Source organism: Pleurodeles waltl, chromosome 2_1, assembly GCF_031143425.1.
Source record: "Pleurodeles waltl isolate 20211129_DDA chromosome 2_1, aPleWal1.hap1.20221129, whole genome shotgun sequence".
NCBI classification, from domain to species: domain Eukaryota; kingdom Metazoa; phylum Chordata; class Amphibia; order Caudata; family Salamandridae; genus Pleurodeles; species Pleurodeles waltl.
The window spans coordinates 876,450,810-876,469,915 of NC_090438.1; the positions used below are offsets into that span (position 1 = coordinate 876,450,810).

At 47.8% G+C, this 19,106-nt stretch overlaps 1 long non-coding RNA gene across 1 annotated transcript in view; it reads left to right on the plus strand.

Annotated features, from left to right (window-relative positions):
- Positions 1–19,106, plus strand: part of LOC138269481 (uncharacterized) — an 892,011-nt gene that overhangs the window by 94,520 nt on the left and 778,385 nt on the right. The gene's annotated exons all lie outside the window — the stretch shown is intronic.

Genomic DNA, 19,106 nt, shown 5'->3' on the forward strand with positions numbered 1-19,106 from the left:
CTGAAAGCATCTTGGATGGCAGACTTTAGGGAGGATACCTAATTGACAAAACACGTACTGCAGTCTTGAGCTTACCGAATGCTAGAAAAGGCATGCATCCCTAATGTTGTCTTGTTTGTCCTTATTTGAGTTTTCGTACAGTGCATTTTAAGGTATGAATTAAATGGATGGTTCGCATTGGGGGTACAAACTTTACTGCACATTTGGGTTCTGTGGGTGTATGTAGGCATTACTTTCCAAAACAGTTACCGCTCCCTGCCATGGTTGTGGCCCCGGTCCTTGTTGGACTGGATTCCTTGTCTGTGGTTGCTATTGCCCTTTGTTTGTCCAATAACTTGACCCCTGTTGCGGTGGTGCAGTGGTCCACTGACTTCCCTGTATCTGAGTGAAAGGTGCATTTGGGTTTCCCTCAGCTTGGTTTTGTGGATAGAGATTTTGTGGTGCCTGGCCCAGGCTCATCAATGTCTGTTCCTGATATGCCTTTATCCGGCATCTGTCGGACATGTGGCCTATTCTGTGGCAACAGTAGCATTCTCTAAGGTCTGGCTGCTTCCAATCTCCCTGGTTTCTGCCTTTATCGCTAGGTTCAAACCATCTGGGGTTTTGTGGAGAAGCTCCCTTCAGGACTGGTGCCATCTGCACACTAGAGACCCACACAGCTGCCTCCAGGGTGGTATTTTTCTATTTGTGTTGTACCAGCTTACCTGTGTCTCTCTGGGCTTGCTCTTGGTTTTTCCTGTCCTTTCCTTGTTTCTTTTTGTGATAGTGTAGTATGTGAGCTTGCATACCCCACCATGGTTTTTTGTCTTTCCCTACTATGCTGTCCATTCTGCTTTGTATTTTGGTGGGCAGCCCTTTTTCAGAATATTGTAAAATAATTTAACCTAGTAGCCTATATTGGTCCTGGCTGTCCTGTCTCTCGTCCCCATCGTTCTTGCATCCTACCCAGGAAATCGGTTATGGTCTCCCCAGGTTTCATTGTTTCTGGCATTAACCCTCCTACATCTGGGCAGTCAAGAATCATTTGCCCCAGGGCCAAACGTATTTGGTGCTGATACAAAATTTAATGTGGCCCAATCATGCTCAGTGTTTGTCAGGATAATTGCTGGGAAACAAGCTCAGGCAAATACTTTGTTAGTCTGCTCTCTGATAAAACTACTTAGCAAACTTTTGACATTGCCTACTGCTAGGTTTATTCCCATGGTGTTCTTCTCAAAACATGATATCCATTTTCCTGCCCCATCCAACAATGTTGGCAATTTGGTTCTTAGCCCTTCTTTATCCATCTGAGTCCATGGCACATAGATGGTCCCTGATGTGCCCTTCTGCAGTAACAGGGACATTTTGGTTTTGGGTAGCTCTACTGGTTTTTCCCTAGCAGAGCGTTCCCATCTTCTTAGACAGTCCTGCATGTAGCAAAGTTCCACTTGGGATTTCCCCAGCCATGCCAGATGCAGTCTTCTGCAAAGGCCATATCCTGTTTCTTGAAGGAGCCCTTCTCTGGCCAGGGTCTATCATACTTGTCCCTTTCCTCGGTTCAGTGGGCTAGCAGGTGCCAAAATGGTTGCACAAAGGTCTCACCCTCCTCTTGGGCCACTATCTTTTTTGGGTTTAGTTTGTCTGTCCTGGACTACATCCTCCTCAGCGATCTGAACTTCCATCTAGAAAACAACAACAACGTCAACACCAACCACCTGCTGGGCAACCTCGCTAACCTCGGCCTCAAACAACTCGTCACATAACCCACTCACACCACAGGCCACACTCTTGACCCCATCTTCTCTGCCAGCAGCCACATCTCCTTCAGCCACATAACCGAACTCGACTGGACAGACCATCGCTGCATCCACTTCTTCTACCAGAAACCAGCCATTCACCACCACCGCACACAACCCCCACGACGCAACAGGAGCAAAATCTCAACAGAACAACTGGTCTCCACCCTTGTCCAGACCCCACCGCCAGGAACCCCTGAGCCTAACACAGCCACCACCAACCTGCATCACTGGATAGAAGACTGCGCCAACACCCTTGCGCCACTCAAAAACCCTCAATCACCCTTCACAGCACCAAGGCCAGCTGCTCCACACCAAACCTACAGAACTCCAAACGAGAATACCGCAGAATGGAGAAGACCTGGTGCCTAGACCGTACCGAATCCAACCACATCGCACTCAAAGAGTCCATCCGCAAGCACCACCAGCTGATCCGCACCACCAAAAGAACTCACTTCAAAAGCCACATAGACAACAACCCTCACAACAGTAAAGAACTCTTCAGCATCGTCAAAGAGCTCTCCAACCACAGGACCTGCTCCAACAAACCCCCGCCTTCGCAGGAGTTCTGCAACTCCCTTGCCACCCACTTCCGCTGCAAGAAAGAAGAAATCCACAACAGCTCAACCCCAAGACCCACCAGCAGACTACAGACACCCACGAACGCACCAAGCAACACCAACCTCCTACACACCTGGACCCTCGTCAACAAAGAAGACATCACCAACACCATGACCTCTATCCACTCCGGATCCCCATTGGACCTGTGATCTCACCAAATATCCAATAAAGCAAGTAACATCATCGCTCCACACCATCAACAGCTCTTTCGAGTCAGCCACCTTCCCGGAAATCTGGAAACACGCAGAAGTCAACTCCCTACTGAAGAAGCCCAAGGCGGACCCAGATGACCCGAATAACTATCGGCCGATCTCCCGCCTTCCCAGCCAAGGTCATCGAAAAAAGTCACCAACGCCCAACTCTCCTGCTTCCTGGAAGACAGCAAGGCGCTCGACTCCTCTCAATCCGGATTCCAAAAAAATCACAGCACTGAGACCGCTCTCATCACTGCCACAGATTATATCAGGACCATGTTCGACAAAGGTGAAACCGCGGCACTCATCCTCTTGGACCTCTCCGCAGCCTTAGACACAGTATGTCATCGCACCCTCCATACTCGACTCCACCACGCCGGAATCCGCGACAAGGCTCTTGACTGGATCTCATCATTTCTCACCGGCAGAACCCAGAGAATCCACCTTCCGCCGTTCCTGTCAGAGGCCTCCGAGATAATCTGTGGCGTCCCACAGGGATCCTCCCTCAGCCCAACGCACTTCAATGTCTACATGGCCCCACTCGCCAACATCGCATGGACCCACCACATCAACATAGTATCCTACACAGACGACACCCAGCTGATCCTCTCCCTCACAAAAGACCCTACAACTGCAAAAAACAACCTCCACAACGGACTCCATGACATCGCCAACTGGATGGAATCAAGCCGCTTCAAGCTTAACATCGATAAAACAGAGATACTTATCATCGGCTCCGACCCCTCAGCATGGAACTACTCCTAGTGTCCCTGCTCCCTAGGGACCGCACCCTCGCCCACTACCCACGCATGCAACTTGGGTTTCATCCTGGACTCCACTCTCAGCATGACTCAGCAGGTCAACCCAATCTCCCCTTCCTGCTACAATACTCTGTGCATGCTCCACAAGATCTTCAAGTGGATCCCCGTCAAGACCAGGAAAACCGTCACCCACGCTTTGGTCAGCAGCAGATTGGGCTACAGGAACACTCTATACGCAGGGACAACAGCCAAACTGCAAACGACGCTGCCACGGATCCAGAACGCATCCGCCCGCCTGATCCTTGATGTCCCATGCCGCAGCCACATCTCCCCACCTCAGAGACCTGCACTGGCTACCCGTATCAAAGAGAATCACCTTCAACCTCCTGACCCACTCACACAAAGCACTCCACAACACAGGCCCTGCCTACCTCAACGACAGACTCACCTTCCACGCTCCCACTCGCTCTGCCAGCCTCGCCCTTGCCACCGTCCCCCGCATCCGCCACCCCACTGCCGGAGGAAGATCCTTTTCTCACCTCGCCGCCAAGACCTGGAACTCCCTACCACTCCACCTTTGCCAGACCCTGGACCTCCTGATATTCAGGAAACACCTCAATACGTGGCTCTTCGACCAGTAGCCTCCCCCTCCCAGTGCCTTGAGACCCTAACGGGTGAGTAGTGCGCTTTATAAATGGACTGATTGATTGATTGCTTTCGGAAGGAACAGCTGAGATCTTCATTACTGCTCACCTTGTTCACACGCAAAGGTGCCAACTTGGTTCTCCTACGTCTAGGTTCAGTTTGCATCTGGCTATCTTGGTCTGTTATTTCTGGATGAAACCCTCGTCTGCATTGGCAATCTGGTGAGGTTCAGATCCCAGCCAAAAGCCTTCTAGTTCTATCTTAGACTCTTCCCCGAACGGTGATCTGTACTTAGCCCTGCTTTCCTGAGGAGGAGGGAGCTCTGCTTTACTTTCTTTTTGGGCTGCCCGAATCCAAGCTCTATCTCTCTTTTGCTTTCTCCTTAGTTCATGACTTTCTTCTAAGTCCCACCTAGGTTGCCTCCTTCATTCTTAGCTATGCACTGTTCTGTTTAGTCAGGACTTGCCCTCAAACGTTTGTTCTGTCATTTCTTCGGTTACCTGAGCAAACCCTGTGGCCCCCACTTGTCACTGGATCCCAGAAGACTGGGACACCTTTCCTCACCCCCTCTAGTTGTGTCACCATCCAGAACTGCTGTTAACCTCCCTGTCACTTGAGAGTGTTCACCTTAACCAGTGGGAGTGCATGTTCTTTGTGCTGTGGAGGTTCGATGTGCTGAAAGCAATGAATGGGGAGGGTTTAAACTTAAGGGAGCTATAGTGCTGGACTGGGGTGGTACTGGGAGTGCTTTCACCTGTTAGTCTGTCATCCTTGGACCTAACAGTTTAGTGTTCAGTAGGCGATCCTCCGATTCTCTCGACTGGCGGATTGGTGTAAACTAATGCAGGAATAACAGGCATCAGGCAGAGCACCTGCATTCCTGTATATAACAGGGGAGGTGTGGGGGCCTTGCTTACTGATTGTGGGTTCTGTTTATTGATCTGGGCCTCCTTTAAGATGGCCCATAATACTAATACTGCTTCTCTTCTGTCCTTCTTTTGCCCTATGTACTTGTTCCAAATGTGTGTCCTTGTGTGTTCGATCATATTTGTGTCAAATGTTTCATCCTTTGGCCAGGGAAACAAATGTATCTTAGTCTGTGTGTGTGTGTGTCATTCATGACAAAATGTGTTACGTTTTTTAGCCTGTGTGGGGAACCTGGTTTGCATGTGTTTTAGCAGCGACTGATAAGTTAGGCAGTTTTTGGAGGGACAGATTTTAGGGAATCTTAAGTTTTAGTCTTGTAGTGGGGAAATATATACAGGGGGATTGTTAGTTCCAATTACTTTACTGTGAACTCAGAGTTATTTACAGATGCATCAACATGAACACTTCACAAATAAAAATAGTAATAAATAAAGGGTCACAACCTGGAAGAAAGTGCAAGTGTTAATTCCAACATCATGGAATTTTTGCTTCAAATATCAAACTTTACTTTGGCATTAAATAGCGTTTGTAAGAAATAGCAACACCTTCATATGACACGTGAGTCATCGTCCAACACAACACTGAAGACAAAATACAGTTGCATTAATTTACCAGCACAACAATTGCAAAGATACATGAATTTTCAACCATTTTCAAAAAAACAGAAAAAACTGACAGTGAAAAACATGATTACTTTGTCAAAAATACCTTAAACTGCTCCTAGCACAGGCTATCCTGTGAGCAGGGGAAGCTGTGCATGGTACACAGGACAAAGTGAGCCTGATAGTCTGTCAATATCAGTTCTGGAACAAAGATAATGCCAATTTATGTAGAGAAAAAGGAATAACTCGACAACCACAGGTCCTTCCTGGCCAAACACAAGCTACACCTAATCTCCCTGATGTGAATCTTTTTCTCTAACGTCCAAATCAAACCGTATTTTACACCCAAGGGTCATGTGTACCATCTGTGTCATGTCCAGTTATCCGAGCAAAAAACACCTCTCACCTATTAAATACCAACTGTGTTAAGAATCCTGTAAAACTAACAAAAAACCCTTTTGGACTAAAAAGTAATATTGAGGAGCTGCCCATATATCACACCAAGAGCTTATGGATACCATCTGTGTCACTCCCAGTGATCCAAGAGACGAGGATTCAATCTCTGTATCACACCCAGGGAACAAGCATACCATCTCTATCACGCCCAACATTTCAAGTGCCAAGAAAAACAGAATCACACCTGTCACACCCAGTGGTCAGGTGCGCCATCTGTTTCATGCCTAGTGGTCCAAGTGATAAGGTCTCAACCCTGTGTCACACCCAGGGGACAAGAGTAATATATGTGTCATGCTCAGCAGTCCAAGCGACGAATCTCAACTGTGTGTCACACCCAGAGACAAGCGTACCATCTGTGTCATGCCAAGCATTCCAAGCAATGAAGCCTCAACCCTGTATCACACCCAGGGGACAAACCTAACATTTGTGTCATGCCTAGTGGTCCAAGAGAACAAAAACAAACAGAATTTACCTTTCCAAGAGTGCTGATTATCGAAAAAAGGTGACTTTAATGGGAACACCTCGAAGGTCACCTTGCGATTACTTAAGCCTGACACATAAAAAGGTAATATGCCAGAATTATGTCAGTGGCAGGCCACTCGGGTAAAATGTTCTTCCTAGTTTGGCAAATGCTCGACTAATGCTCTGTTGTAGTCTTACCCTCTGACTGCAGCTTCAGGATGGACCTTTTTTCTTTTTTAAATTAAACATTATAGCTAAGAGAATAGTTACGGAACCGGTGTCTGAGGACTGTCTCAAGGTACAGTTGATATGAGCAGTGTTTTATACATTTCTCTGAGTACCATAAAACAATTACAATATTCCTTTTTAGGGAAAACAATGTGACCCGTTGTCTTGGAGTCATGAACAAGGTCCTGATAACAAATGCAGGTGGTCCCCAACTTGCGTGGACACAATGAGGGCTAGTGGGTAACTTGTCCAGATGACTGGTCTGAGGGGTATGTGATTGCAGCGTGTTACTTTTGCATGCTGTATTATGATAGGCTTAGTGTCCCTAACTACATGTGGTATCTGACTTTATGGTGTTTTAGTAATGGGTACACCCCTCTGGCCATGTGTGCTTCATTGGGGACAATATTGATTGCACCTCGTTGAGGGACAGATCTTGAGTTTCCTGTCTGTGTATTTGTCTGCTGGCTACCGTCTGCCCTACCTGTGTCCTGTCAATCAGTAACCTCAGGCCTATGTCTCAGAGTCTACCTGACCACATACTTCTGTATCACTGTTGACAGAAATTTAATTACGTGAATTCGGCAATAATGATGCAATTTCGTTTTCATGTGTGAGCATATCAAGGTGCACATCAACATTGTTTTTTCCAATATTAACACACCTATCCTCTTATCACTCACTCACCTTCCAAAGTTAGTTATTAGCCTTTGTCTGCAAACTAAAGCACAGAGGGGTGTTAGGTGGGGTGACAATTTCATTGAATCAGCAGCTTACCGAGATACTAACCTCTTAGTCCACTAGTGCAATTGTTGTCCCCAGCTGGTTCCTCCCTTCTCCTGGTCCTGTATACAGTCAAGGAGTCAAGATAAGAAAGTACTCTGACATGCTCAGCTCCATAATGTTTTTTTCCAAAGTGAAAACAAATGCAGTACTAAACGTGTTACTTCAAGGAGAGCAGCCTGCCCCTCTGTGATGATCAACAAATTGCTTCCACCCACTCCCTCCTTGTCCTCATAAGCCTGCCCCTCCCCCAGCCATTGAAGTGAATTGAGTTTTTTTAACTCCTCCCAAGGTCACTGTTCATTTGATCCAAAAACAACCGAATCAATTGCATTGTATATCAGCATTCCCTCTCCTATGATGTCACTGCTGTAGCTTGTGCCTACAGGTCAAAGAAAAACATGCCTAGCTAGCACTTCAACAGTAGGACATCTGCAAATTTCACTATAGCTCACCTAGAGATTCAGAACAGTCTCTTGGAGCAGCAATTTCTTTTCAGCTGCTCTGTGATTTTTTTCCCCCTGTTTTTGCCTCTTCCCTGGCATGGCAGGGCAGCGCCCCTTGTGCCCATAAAAAACAGTCACACCTGGTGCACAGTGGGTATATAAAAATAGCCTACCCATTATTGTGCTACTTAGTATTTATGGTGAATTAAATTCATACTCCTATAGGTTCATGGTGTGATTTTGGATAACAGTGTTGGTCATACTTAAGATTCATATAAATCAGTTTACTAATATTTCACTCAATGTTACACAGCAAAGGAACCTGCTGCATTTTGCTGCGCGAAAGGAAGAGTGCAAAAATGCTCCATAGTTATAAATATATGTACCATTTCTTCCCTTGCTTGTGCTGCTGCACTGTGTGCTGCCTAACACCAATGTAGACACCCTTGCACCAGAGTAAAACGGTGCTTGCATTACAGGAAGGATTGCTTTGTGCAGGAAAGAACACCTTCTCTGACAAAAATAATCCAAAGAGGCATGTTCCTGATTCTATGCATGCTGGAGAATATACCACACATGGAAAGAGAAAGTAACAAGGAGAAATAACCATATTTCTAATCATTGCACTTCTGTTAGGTACACACACCATTTTGGCCTAAACCTTGATTACAAGTTTTTGTAAATATGGGTATACATCAAAATACATGGATTGAATCATGAGATTGAAGATGATCCATCAAGTAACATTTACTCAATGCGCAGTAACGCAAGGTACCACTATAAACTACATTTGGTTAGATTTGTTTGCAAACCACACAAATCACGCAAAGAGACTTTTCATGCCTTGGTAGCTGGCAACAAAGGATTTTGCATCAGGGCTGTGCTAAAAAGTGACACAACCTCAATGCAAAATCACTGTAAATCTAGGCCTCAATATCTTTTTTTCAGCTAACTGCAAACTGACATTTTTTAAAGGGTCAATGCCTGGTAAAAACAGACTGCATGGAAATGACCTCACCTAGGAAATATCAAACCGATTGGAGTGACTTGGCTCTGAAGTAATTACTTAAATTGGCCTTACTTCCAAGACAGAATGGTAGTTAATTACAGAAGTCAAATTCTACTGTGTAGTTATTTACACAATATAGCCTCACTTTCAGGAAACTCCCATTACAGACCCTTGACACAAGATCGGGAGAGCTGCACTGGTGTAACAATAGCCCCCACAGTGCAAATGGTGTGGCGGTGCGCTCCAGGGGGGGCCCCAGGCACAGAACACTGTCCACGAGTAGCTGGCCCCTGGTCTGAAAGCTCCTGACTTGGTCGGGGGTCCCTTTATGTACTTTGCAAGAAGGATACCCTCAAAGATTGTTATGCCACTGGAGGCAGCAGACATGCTCCTTTGGATGTTCAAGTGATCAACTCTTTGATTTAACTGTGTTTTGTGGGGTATTTATAGAAAGCAAGAATATGACACATCAGAAAAAATAGGGGTCATTGCGATCCATATTGAAGAAGATCACATATACTGAAACAAATTAGAATGCAAAATTGCTCAAAAAACTATGTTGAAAACGAGATGAGATTGGTAAATGCCTGGCTTGAAATCTGCATCAATCAGAAAAAGGAATGTTGCCTCTAATAAAGCCCTACAATTGCACATAAACACAAAACAGTTTTAGAGAATTTTGGAAGGGTTGACACTGAGGCAAGCTGGTGTCCCCAACAAAATGTCCTGCTACCATCTCATTGTCCAGCTCAGTTTGAAGATGGGGTAGTGCAAATGTAGGCTCCAATCCTTACACATAAATCATTGCACAAATGGTAATTTAAATTTAACAGTATATTTAATATTATAAACATGTATGCATATCTTGTTGCATTAATTCAATGTATTCACTGAAAGACTGAATCTTTATAGGCGTGCACACTACTGTTCATTTAAAATGCCTACATGTATCCAGTATTTAAATTTACACTTTAAGTTGCATTAGTCGAACTCAAATGTATTATCTTATTCATGTTTACATTTGTTATGAAAAGCTGAAAGTGCACATGTATACTTACGTATTTGAAGTACTCATTAATGCCCATATTTATGGGCTTTGGACGCAGGACAGAGCAGCAAGTCACCTTGCAGAGCTGCCCTGCATCAAAGGAAATGGTCAGGAATGTGCAGTGCCTATGGCATTTAGTTTATTCCCGTCCTTTCCCACGGCAATGGTGCCTTTTTTGCAGCCTAGGACCAAGGCAGGCATCCTTGCACCATTGTGGAATGGTGCCACATTGTATGCAGGATTGTTTTTGTGCAGGCATCCCCTGAGGATGTGTAAAGTTCTGGCGCATTGCCAGGTTTATTAACTCTTCCATGGGTGTTGCAGGGGAACACCCACCGCAACACCCATGGAATACCTCCCTTGTGAAGAGTGAGGCAACACAGTGACTTTCACTGCCTTGTCTTACTCTATGTCCATGAGGCCTTTCAAAGCCATGCAAAGTGGCTTTGAGTGGCCTCATTGATATGTTTGAGAGGTTTATGCTGCATTACTACATCATAAATATGCCCCTAAATGTGTAAGTAAAGTACATGTATACTACGAGAGATTTTGCAGGTGTTTAAGCAGCATCGTGGAATGGAGACTCTCAAAGATGAAAACATGGGATATTTTGCGTCCCAGTTTTAGATGGGATTGAGACCTGAGATTAGCTTGCTGATTCAACAACACTTGATCTGTTGGCAGAAAAAGTCAGTTGATGAGATTCTGAGATCTAAAGGAGAAGTTGATAGTGGCACGAAGGAAGAATCACTGAAAAGAAGTCAGAGTCAAACTTTTGTAGGGAACATTGGTTCTCTGCAGAGTGTACCACAGGGAGCTCTCATGGTAGAAGGTGGATATGGATTCCCCAACAAGGTATCGGTTGCGGTGTTCCAAGTACTGTAAATTATGTGATTGCATTGAAGAGATTGAATCGTTCTCATTATTGCCACAAGTTAGGCCATTGAAAGCAAGAATGCTGTCTCAATCTAAATAGAGTGGTGTTCAGAATTCAGGGTTTTTACATCCCCAAAGGAATAACTTCAAACAATCACAGAATGTACAGAGACCGGGAATGCACCTCAAGCTCCAGTGATGCAAGTTCCAAAAGCTACAAAGCCACAACAAAATGCAAATGGTTCCCAATTTAATTCAAATCAAACCCCTAATCTAAACCAAAATCCCTTTCAAAATCAAAACCCATTCCAGCAGTTTCCTGTATTTGATGCCTTTCAGAGCTACTATTTTGGAAGATTGTGCACTTGGCACAGTATTAGAGGTAGACCAGAGTAGTCCATTTGTAGTAGGTGAGGGGATTGGTCACCATGTATCATTCTTATTCAATAGTTGTGCTACCCAATCTACTGCTAGAACAGTGGAGGTTTCAAACCTACCTTCTCAGGAAGAAGAATTCAAAGTGTAGCAGTTGCAAACAAGCAGCTGACAAATCCTGAAACAGAAGAAGTATCTGTTAACATTGAGTCCTTTGCGGAGAATCAGCAAGTTGTGGTGTGCGATTCGAGTACTGTGAGTCTACTAGTATACGATGTGTTGTGCAAATTGAACTGCACCATCTATTGCACCCCAAAGGGTTTTGCATTCTAAACACATGATGAGGATGTAAGTGTTAAATTGATGAGTCAAGGTCCAGAAGATAAGTTGTATATTGTGACGACACCTGAATATCTGCCACCATATCTAAAGGATACTGTGAAGACTGAGGTTTGGGACTTATCAAGAAAGGAGATTGGTCGTATAGAAGGAGTTGAACCAGTTCACATAAAAGTGAAGCCCAATGTTGACTACCCATGAACCCCACAGTACAATCTGACCCATGAATCAGTTTCTGTGGTTACCCCTGAGACTGAGTCAATGGTACAACAACGCATTTCAAAGGGAATAATGGGAGTTCCTGTAATGCACCCATTAGGGCTTGCAGAAGTCTAGAGGGAATTACCGCATAGTGCAGGATATGAGAAGGATCAGTGCTAGCATTGTTTCCTGTTGTCCTGTGGTAGCAAACCAGCTGAGATTTTGTGTTAAATTCTATATGGGGCTGAATCGTTTACCATCATCTATTTGTGCCAGGCTCTTTTCTCTGTCCCTTTCCATGAGGACAGCCAGTATTCTTTTGCTTTTTTGATTCCAGAACCGTGTTTTGCCAAATGTCACAAGGGTATACAGAGAGTCCCTCAATTTTTAATTTGTTTGTCATAAAGAACCTTGAGTCACTGGTCAGGTATAGGTGTGAAATTCTGAACCAGTCTTCGCAGGCCACAGGACTTAGAACTCAGTGAGGAGCAGTTAATGACTATTCTAAGATGGTGTTACTGAAATCCCCTCACCTTTGACGGAAAAGCATCAATAAAAAGTGAAAAATGTGAAATTCAAAATTGGAATCCTTGCATAACACTGTTGTATTTCATGGTGGCCTAGTGTTATCTGCTGCATGAGTACATTCTGTAGCAGCATTCCCAATTCATTTCAGCCAGACGTTTTGTCTCAAACACTCAAGATACCCACTAGGTCTTCCATGAAATGTCCTTAGTAATGGAGATCCCATAGGAAACCAGTTGCAGCACATCAATTCCCAGAGCCAAAATTTCTCTCCTTATTTGAAGGAATATTTACCGGCCTCCATAAACCAGGGTAAAGATATTTCCTGCACCCCAGTGAGGCCTTCATCTGTATTCATATACCAATGTCCCAGCAGAAGAGGATTTGTTTCTTTAATCCCGCTCCACTACAGTGGTGATATAATATAACTTACAGCATCAGACAAAGCTGACTGTTGTGAAACAGTGGACATTGCTCATTGTTCTAACGATGGTGATGTATCCAGTGCCTCACATTTTTGGCTATGTGATATTTTTTCTATCCTATTAGCCCATAATAATTGTTCCTGTCCTTTCTTTGTTCAGCAACATTCTGCCATTTTAATCTTTGTGGTTCTCCGAGAATTTCCCAAGTCTTGTTTTCAATGTGTTCACAGATAAAGATTTATGGCGGTCATTACAACATTGGCGGTAAAAGCCGCTTACTGACATGCAGAAGACCGCCAACACACCGCCGCGGCCACGGAATTCCGCCACAGCTATTATGACCCACAGCACAGAATCCGCCAAAATTCAGACACACAAGTCCGCTACACCAAAGGTCAGTGATAAACTGGCGAAAACAAAACCTCCACACTCATGCCAACTGAAATATGCCCACACTATCACGACCCACGGATCCACACGGCGGTCTTTCAACCACGGTATTCTATTGGCGGTATACACCACAGCGCTCAAAATACACACACAAATACAAAACACAGCCACATTGGACAATTTGAAATACACACACCTGATATACATACCCACACCACTCCCACACACACAATACAATGTAAAACACACACCCACATCACCCACAAACCCCTACGACCACAATTGAGAAAGAAGCACAGAGAGAGACACCACCATCAACAATACTAGCATCCACAGGCACACAACACCATCACCCACATAACTTCCACGCACTTCACACAACACCCCACTACATATCAGCACACTTGTCACCACACACACCACCCCACACATCACCCACACCACACCATGGAACGGCAAAGACACCCCAGGTTCTCGGAGGATGAGCTCAGGGTCATGGTGGAGGAAATCGTCCGGGTAGAGCCACAGCTATTCGGATTACAGGTGCAGCACACCTCCATTGCAAGGAAGATGGAGCTGTGGTGGAGAATAGTGGACAGGGTCAACGCAGAGGGACAGCACCGAAGGAATCGGGATGACATCAGGAAGAGGTGGAACGACCTACGGGGGAAGGAGTGTTCCGTGGTCTCAAGACACCACCTTGCGGTTCAGCGAACTGGCGGCGGACCTCCACCTCCTCCCCCACAACTAACAACATGGGAGGAGCAGGTCTTGGCGATTCTGCATCCTGAGAGCCTCACAGGACTAGGTGGAGGAATGGACTCTGGTAAGTCAAAGCTTAACTATTACATCCCCCACCCTACCTGCATGCCATCACATACCCCCACCCTCACCCCCATCACTCCAAGTCCTCACAAATGTCCCAATATCACAAACCACACATCCCAACACCAAGCCCTGCATGCAACAACAAAACATGGACACCCATCACTAAAGCATGTCCACTGCAAATACGCATACACCCCCCTAAACCATCATCACACAAGGTCCCACACAGGAATGCAATCACTGGGGTACACGGTCACCCACCCATTGCACACCATGCCACACACAGATGTAATAAACATCCTTTTATACCCCTGCAGGACCCCTACCCAACGTTACCAGACAGGAGGGTCCACACGTCCACACCACCAACAGGAGAGGCCCACAGTGATGACAGCACTTCTGTCCAACTGGATCTAGATGACCAGCCTGGTCCATCGGGGACCTCGGGACAGTCGGTTCCCATCACACAGTCACAGGCCACTACAGAGCTTCCCCCCTCTGGAAACACCAGCACAGCACCCACCCAGCGGGCCCATACCTCTGCCCCCAGGACACGTCAATCAGCAGTGTGTCCACCACTACAGGGAACCAGGCTAACCCACCACCACAACAACAACAGGGACCTGGGGGCAGTGGCAGTGGGCACACGGTCCAGGGGACAGAGGCACAGGAACACAGGGGAATTGTGAGGGCTGCTGTGCAACAGGGGGAGGACAGGCCAAGGGAACCCACTCTCGAGGGGGAGGACGGGCCAAGGGAACCCACTCTCCATGAGGCCCTCTCCAACATCATGGGAGCCTACCACCAATCCCAGGAGACGATGGCAACAGTACTGGCCAAGTTTCAGGAGACCCAGCGCCTGCAGGAGGAACAGTATTTGGGCTTCAGGGAGAAACTCAGAGCCATCAATTCCACCCTGGGCACCATCGTAGGGGTGCTGAAGGAAGTACTCAACACCAGGAGGGACACTGTGGCACTACAAGGGGCCCCTGACACTAGCCTGGAAGATGAACTGCCCACCACCTCCGCCGGCGCTAGTGGACAGGAGGCACCGCCACAGGACCACCACACCAGCACCCCATCCCCTGCAGAGGGAGAACCACCCCGCAAGTGGTCCCTGAGATCCAGGACAAAGACAGAGAATGATGCCAAGACCCCGCCAAGAAATTAGACCACACTGAATGTCATCCTTCGGTCCCACTTTGTCACCCTGTCCATCCTTAAACTGCCCCAGCTCCACTTCCTATGCCCCTTTGGACAATGCACCTGTGAGACTTATAGCTCGGACTCTGCCATGGACATTCCCCCACCATCCCCCTCACCATTTTACAACCCCCTCCAATATTGAGCACTTAAATAAACACCCTTAAAGCACAAAACAATCTGGAGACTGTCTGTGATTTCAAAAATGTGTATTAGCAATGACAGTGACAAAATGCTCTTTTAATTGTAATGTCAACATACCCACGTCACACAACTGTAGTCCATGAGGAATCAAAGTAGATGTCACACTGCGGGACCCACATCTGTGAAATCGAAAGGGAAAGTGACAACTCAGTGACCATACACTGGGTGAAAAGGACAGACAGTAGAGAGGTAGTAATGTTAAAGTACATGTAGTAGGCAGGTTTGTATTCTTACCTGGGTTTCACTGGAAATATTGCTCGATCACTGAGTCCCTGTTGTCCAGGTCTTCTTCTGCTTCCTCGTCTTCACTGTCCACAGGCTCCACAGCTGCAACAACACCGCCATCTGGACCATCCTCCTGCCGAAAAGGCACCTGTCGTCGCAAAGATAAGTTGTGAAGCATACAGCAGGCCACGATGATCTGGCACACCTTCTTTGGTGAGTAGAATAGGGATCCACCTGTCATATGGAGGCACCGGAACCTGGCCTTCAGGAGGCCGAAGGTCCGTTCTATAATCCGCTGAGTTCGCCCATGGTTCCTCTGCCCTTGTCCTGGGATTCCTCACTGGGGTCAGTAGCCATGACAGGTTGGGGTAACCAGAGTCACCTGCAAATGGCGAGGGACAACTGTTAGACACACACTAACCTGTTAGGATATCCCCAGACCCTGACAACCATTCCCACTGTCTTGCTTCCAGGTGCTCACCTAATAGCCACACACAGTGCCTCTGGAGTTGACCCATCACATAAGGGATGCTGCGTCATGCTTTGAGCCAGGGAACTTGGCATTCACATGGGAGATGCACTGGTCTGCCAAACATACCATCTGTACATTCATGGAAGGGTAACTCTTCCGGTTTCTGTACACCTGTTCACTCTTGCGGGGGGACCAAAGCCACATGGGTCCCATCAATGGCACCTATGATGTTCGGGATATGTCCCACGGCATAGAAATCACCTTTCACTGTAGGCAAATCCTCCAACTGAGGGAAAACGATGTAGCTCCGCATGTGTTTCAGGAGGGCAGACAACACTCTGGACAACACGTTGGAAAACATAGGCTGGGACATCCCTGATGCTATGGCCACTGTTGTTTGAAATGACCCACTTGCCAGGAAATGGAGCACTGACAGCACCTGCACTTGAGGGGGGGTCCCTGTGGGATGGCGGATAGCTGACATCAGGTCTGGCTCCAGCTGGGTACACAGTTCCTGGATTGTGGCACTTTCAAGCCTTTAGGTGATGATCACATGTCTTTCCTCCATTGTCTACAGGTCCACCAACGGTCGGTACACCGGAGGATGTCGCCATCTCCTCACATGTCCCAGCAGACAGTGCCTATGAAGGACAACAGCGAGCACAGAGTCAACCAACTCAGAGGTACGTACCCACAGTTTACACAGAACACGAATCATAATCCAAAATGTGGCCTGTATGTGTGTTGAGTTTAGGCCTAGGTATGTGTGACGCAGTTAAAAATGAAGCCATATGGGCCCCTGAAATAGCGGCTGCCTGACCTCTAAAGTGGGACAATGGGATGTGAGGTAACTGTGCTGGCATTGTACATGTCGCGGTAGGTGGTCGAAGACCGCAGCGCAATGCTGCATTGGTTAACATTGGACCCTATGGGTCCCAGGAGCCAATGACGATGTACACCGGCGGTGACGGTACGCACCGCCGTGGACGTGACCGCCATTTTCTATCTGTTTAATCACTCGATACCTGATCTTCTACAGGAGAGGACCTACACTGCAAGTGCTGCTGTGAACTCGGTCTGGAAGAGACAATGGCTCGAGTGTCTGGGGAAAGGGCCCCTACCTTCACATCGGAGGAGTTGGAGAAACTCGTGGATGGGGTCCTCCCCCAGGACACGCTACTCTACGGTCCTCCAGACAAACAGGTAAGTACACTGGGAGCATATTGTATGGGCTATGCCTATGTGGAGTGGGGTTGATGTAAGAAGGGGGGAGATTGTGGTGTGCATGAAACGACGGTGAGTGCATGTGCCACATGGCAAGGGTAGGGGTTGGGGCCAATGACTGTGACGGTGCAGTTGGTAATAACTTTTCCTTTTCCCCTGTACAATTCATGTAGGTCAACGCCCACCAGAAAAAAGACATTTGGCGTGCCATCGCCAAGGACGTCCGGAACTGGGGGTCTACCACAGACGGAGCACCCACTGCCGGAAAAGATGGGAGGACATTTGCCGCTGGAGCAAGAAGACGGCGGAGGCTCAGCTGGGGATGGCCTCCCAGCATGGGAGGGGTGCCCGTCGCACCATGACCCCCCTGATGTTCAGGATCCTGGCAGTGGCGTACCCGTTGGATGGGCGCTTGAGGGCATCACAGCAGCCACAAGGGGGTGAGTACACTCTCATCCTGCTGATTTAGCGTGCAGTGGAGGTGTCTGGGTGGGGGAGGTGGGCTGTGGGTTTCCCTAGGCCAGGGCGAGTTTCGTAGGCAAGGTCCCTCCGTAAGGCAGGCCATGTGGCACCCCGCCCCACCTCTGTAGAGTGCCAAGTACACCTAGTCATGCCCCTGTGTCATCCATGTGTGCAGATGTCGTCCATAGACTAGTAGGCTATTTCCCAGGGATTGAACAGTGGAGCCCAAGAGTGCGGCATAGTGCAGGGGGCTTCTGTGTCTGTCGTGTCCCCCAACGGTAGTGTTAATGCAAGCACTCAACATGTCTTTCTTCTGTCATCCCCCCCCTTTTTGTGGTCTCCCTGTTCTTGTGTGCATTAGCATCATCAGGCGGAGGAGCAGTGGCACCAGAGCACGAGGGGGCTGCATCCCACATGGCCATGGAGGGCCACACTACGGACTTAGACTTCACCAGTGGGACAGAGGGCGAGGGGAGCTCCACGGTGGGGACAGGAGCTGAGACCAGCGACACAGACTCATCCTCTGATGGGAGCTCCCTTGTGGTGGCCCCACATCAGTGCCCCACCATCTACAGGTACAGCCGCCACCCCCCCCACCAGCACCGCCCTCCCAGCAGCCCCTCAGCCTTTGCCCCGTGCCCGCTCACCCGGGAGGGTGGGCTTCACCTTCGCCCCAGGCACCTCAGGCCCTGCCCTTGTCACCCCTGCTGCCCTCAGTGAGGAGGTCATTGACCTCCTCAGGTCCCTCACTGTTGGGCAGTCTACCATTTTGAATGCCATCCAGGGTGTAGAAAGGCATTTGCAACAAACAAATACATTCCTGGAGGGCATTCATTCTGGTCAGGTGGCCCTTCAGTGAGCTTTTCAGACTCTGGCCTCAGCACTGATGGCAGCCATTGTCCCCGTCTCTAGCCTCCCCCCTCCAACTACCTCCACCCAGACTCAATCCCCTGTACCCCAGCCTATAACAAGCACACCTACAGACCAGCATGCACACACGTCAACACACAAGGGAAGCTCTGGTAAACATAAGCACCACACATCCCACAGGCACTCACGCAAACATCACACACATGCAGACACTCCAACATCCACTGCCTCCACTGTGTCCCCCTCCTCCTCGTCTCACTTCCTCCCTCCCAGTCTTATCTACACTCACACCTGCATGCACTACACCTACAGCCACTACTGCCATCACCAGCACACCCACCACCACACCCCGCTCACGTGCAGTCACCACCCCCACTACCATTCACACGTCCCGTGTCCTCTCCCAGTGTGTCTGTGATGCCACCTCCCAAGATACACAAACGCAGGCACACACCCACCCAACAGCCATCCACCTCACGACAGCCTCCAGCCCATGCACCTTCACCCATAGTCAGCAAACGAACACCTCC